This window comes from Aplysia californica, unplaced genomic scaffold, assembly GCF_000002075.1.
Source record: "Aplysia californica isolate F4 #8 unplaced genomic scaffold, AplCal3.0 scaffold00621, whole genome shotgun sequence".
In the NCBI taxonomy this organism is placed as follows: Eukaryota; Metazoa; Mollusca; class Gastropoda; order Aplysiida; family Aplysiidae; genus Aplysia; species Aplysia californica.
In genome coordinates this window covers 107,195-111,704 of record NW_004797891.1, presented here as the reverse complement: position 1 = coordinate 111,704, position 4,510 = coordinate 107,195, and the positions used below count along the sequence as shown (strand labels likewise).

Below are 4,510 nucleotides of genomic sequence, written 5' to 3'. Positions count from 1 at the left end.
ATTATTATTGTCAGCCGCCGCCACTCAAACAATGCTCAACGCCAACGACAACCCAATGTATTCCTGCCTAGCCAAGGGAAGTAATATACATTTATTTGTATTATTCTTAAGTTTTTGTAATTGTTTCCCTTATTTTCTCATAACGTGGGACGATAGGTTTGACAGCTTTGATGTTATAGTTTTATCTACTGAGGGGAAATATCACTAGCAGTTTGTTGATTGTTCACGTTATTGAATTTTCTTACAAGGGAATTTTTAAAATGTAAACATACATTACTTTTCAATATATATCTGCATAATGTAACGTGAAGATCACAGGACACATCTGCGTGGAAGACGGGAGAATGCCAAAAGAAATCTTCCATGGATCCGTCACGTAATGGTTACTTTACTTTTACTCTTCTGTGGAGCTGTTTCGTTTTATTCTCCATACTTGTACTTTATTCCTGCGACCTAAATTGTGTCCACATGGGTGTTTAAACACCCCATATGGAGTTGTTAATTATATGTTTGCTTTTACAGTTATTTTACTCCTCTTTTTGGGGGGATAGTCCCACTTACGTGTTATGACTTGACCATCGATAATTTATTTAGAGACACTAGCCATCCATGTCCAGGTTAGAGGTGGGCAAAATCCAAATAATCTATTCGGATAACCGGGTAATTCTCAATGAAACATTACCGAATTCAGACTCTTAACTCTCTTTCCTGACTCATTTGCCGAAGTGGGTGCACCCATTTGTTGAAGTAATGCTCACTCCGTTTGCCAAAGCGGTAATTCTAACCATTTTGCCGAAGAAGTTCATTTCATATTATTTACCAAAGAGGTGCTCTGACTTATTTCCGGATTTTGCTAAAGCGACTCATTGCCCAGCCCTAGTCCAGGTGCTGTTCTTGGTTAAGGAAGGTACAACATCATACATGAAGACTAAAACAATAAATCTGACTGAGTTATGATCCTCAACGAGAACGTCAGGCGATTTTGCATTTGAAGGGAATAAGGAAATATATAGGCTATTTAAAAAAAGAATATATATTATTCTACCCAGTTGGGCGACTTCGATATAATCCTAGGAAAACGAAGAAAATTTCATTTAAAAAAATGTGTTCAACTTTTGCCTAGCAAAGTAAATTGTTACCTTGTAACTCAACCCAGTGATAGAAATGTGCGATGTGTATCCCATGAGAAAAAGTGTGTTACTAAGTAGGACTTTTGCTATTTTATTATGGAAACTTTGTTTGACAACACAAACCATTTTTTAAATGTTAATTATTTTTGTGCATGTCATTTCCAATTTACGCTGTTTTCACAGAAGTTTCTAGTAACTGAAAATTTTGTATGCTTCTCAGATGTGGGAAACTCGCCTAAAACACTGAATAATTATACGCACCTAATATAGGCTACATACCTCAGTTTTTTCCACAGTTGCTTATTTTACGCCAAGATGACTAAATAAAAACAAACAACAACTCAACAAAAACCAACCAAACAAAACAAAACAAACAAATTAACAAAAAAAGCCCTAACAAAAAGAAACAAGCAAGCAAACAAAAAAGCAACAAACAACCCAGCCTTGTCTGCAATGTTTCAAGATACGGTACAATATGTTTTAGATTCCTTTTTAAGACATCCCAAAGCCCAGGATACTATAATGCGTCTTCTATATATCTGATACAACGGCGCACTCGATGGTCTCAAACACGTATCATGTGGAAAGAAGTATAATATATATTATATATAGAGCCTTTACGTGTGTTATGATCATGATTATCTTATCACTGACACGACTACCCAATGTTTTCCTGCACTCAAGGACCTTCCACATCCACGTTTCTGGGCACCTTTCCAAGCTTGCCAATACAGTCACGTACATCATGTATATTATCATATTATATTCGTCGAGTCAGTTTTAAACGTTATCAGCACCCCCCCCCCTTCCCGCGCTCAAAGGCATACAACGTTTATCTGAAAAAAATCGAGTTTGTTTTGGGTTTTGTTTTGTTTTGTTTTGTTTTTATTTTATTCTTGTTTTTTTCCTTCTTTTTACATACTAGTCTTGTAGATCTATAGCCTCGAGACATCGGGGGTCAAAGGCAGGGCGTAGGCTACCGTCTTTCGAAAAATAAGTAGTTTTCCTAAAGTAATATTTAAATCTAAGTATGACTGATCTAAATCCCACTGTTGATGACAGAGTCGGACGTATCAACATTTCCGCACATGTTTAGAGGTGTTCCTAATTAACTATATATTGCAATGCCTCAAATTTATTTTCAGAAAGAAATATATAATTTTATAAAATGGAAGGCTACATTCTTCAAGGGGGCTTGCATAAGTGGCACAAGTAAGCCCTGCAAGCATTGTTACATCCTGAGGGAAAAAAGATTTAGATCTAGTCTGTGACGATGGTGCTTGACTCATTAGCAATTATTATAAGAGTTTTGCAATGACTTTTTAAAAAATCTAGGAAAAGTCTTGATCATATTATCTTTGCCGGAGTGCGAGCGCTATAGATATTGGTATTTACCACACTTGATTCAATTCGCATATTGAATCATATCATTGCATGATTAATTAGGATGGAAATAAGACAAACTATAAAACGACTCTCATATTAATTATAAGCATCACTTTCGAAATGGTGTATTGCGGACCTTTTCCCTAAATAGCCGGACTGTAATTACTAATTAGGCTCAAAAACAAAATGACGTTTGCATTCAACCACTTTGTTCACACTATGTTTTCCTTTCGGCTGACTTTCGGCTAATTTTCGACACAGTTGTAAAAAAATAGTGAGTGCACTATATTATATGAATATAGGCCTATATAACTCTATCGCTGTGATTATATTGAAATTTGGGGGCAGGGTGGCGGAAATTTGTGGCCTTGGCAAGGACCTTACAACAAAATGAATTACCACCTAGGCTACTGTAAACCATTTTGTTGAGATTTATTTGTTTACAATAGACTGTGCATGAAAGGACAGTTATAGGGCCCAATTAAATTAGAAAATTCTAATCACTGGGTCAATATATGAAAAAAAAAAAGACTACGTTTGACCGCTGGCCTACAGGAGTGTCATGCACAGGTATGAGTGCATTGGCCAATTAATAAATTTTAATCAAGCAGAACTTCTCAACGTGGACATATGAAAATCAGCAAGCTATAAATTCTAATTAAATAAGCCCCAGACTAATTATTAACTATTAACAGAGCCAGGTCTTCAGGGCGGAGGCTGCAGGGGGAAATCCCCTTTGCTATTTTTAACTGTAGAATGAGTCATACAATCTAAACCACATTATGGAGGTATTTTACGAAATCAAAGTAAACATTGTGGGCTTGATTGTTTAATATAATTAATATGAACATATAATCGCAACTTTAAATGTATATATAACATTTTGGAGGTACAAAGCTTTGATGGGATGCGATGATGAGCAAAAACTTGATTCTGAAGAGGTAGATACAGTGACAGTTTCGGAGAAAATAAACCAGTATGGCGGCCAATGTTGATGATAAATTTCCTCTTGGGATCTCTTGACCCATAAAGCTGAAACATATTATTTTAACAATGCTATCTTTGCTCGGCATAAGACAGAAATCAAAAGAAGTTGAAGAGGTAAAGTTGTTTGTAACTACTTTGTGTAACTGCACCAATGCAGTTATTTGTTTCTTTTGAGGTTGTGTAGGCTACTCTATGAAAACTTTCTCGACAAGGATAATCTGTAGAATCTATATCAGCTGGGTCTGAAGACCCATGCCATCAGCAGTGCCAAACACACTTGTCACAAATTCAAAGTTTCTGGATATTGATCCAGACACTCTTATCGTTTTGCTGCTTTGGTTTACAAAGAGTAGGTTTGGGCTGTTTAGGACTTGGGATGACACTGGTCCAGTAAAACTTGGAACTCAACGTTGGGCCTGGGGTCTGCTGGTGTTTGACTGTGACTGTGAAGTATGAAGTTGTGAAGTAAGTTTAGTAAGGGTTTTTTAAAAAAGCAATGACTTGAATAAATAAGTTCTAATCTTAGTTTCCAAGACCCATTACAATGTAAATTTTGATCCCAATCTAGTTTTAGATTATATAATTAATGTGTATCCCCCATGGAAGTGTCTTACAAAGTCAACAAAGTAAATCCTGGGCTGAGCTGAACTTCTAAAAAAATCATTTGTCTCATGAGTGCACTATCACCAAAGATTCTCTACTGCCAAGATATTGCACTTCCTCTTTGGGCTTTTGTCCCACCCTGTGGCTTGCCTGCTTTTCTGTAGCGCGTGAAGGGCTACGTTACTAGGCGACGTGAGGTTGGTTTTATCGCTGACTGTTTGGGGTGTGTGTGTGTGTAGCCTATGCGCATAGTGTGTGTTGTGTATGTGTACAACTTTGTTTTCGGAGGAAAAGAGGAGGTACTGAATGGTACAGGCTAAATTTATGGAACGAGAATTGCTGAGATTGTTGTTAAGATAACGCAAATTAACGCACACAAAGTAGAATAAAAGGGAAAAATGAAA

At 36.7% G+C, this 4,510-nt stretch overlaps 1 protein-coding gene across 3 annotated transcripts in view; it reads left to right on the top strand.

Moving 5' to 3' along the window:
- Window positions 1-3,456: 3,456 nt before the first annotated feature.
- The window catches only part of LOC101855213, a 32,293-nt gene continuing 31,239 nt past the window's right edge, over window positions 3,457-4,510 (top strand). For 2 of the 3 annotated variants that reach the window (XM_005107669.3, XM_005107668.3), the window contains exon 1: window positions 3,457-3,617. The gene's annotated coding sequence lies outside the window, so the exon portion shown is untranslated. The other variant, XM_035972235.1, reaches the window with a different exon arrangement.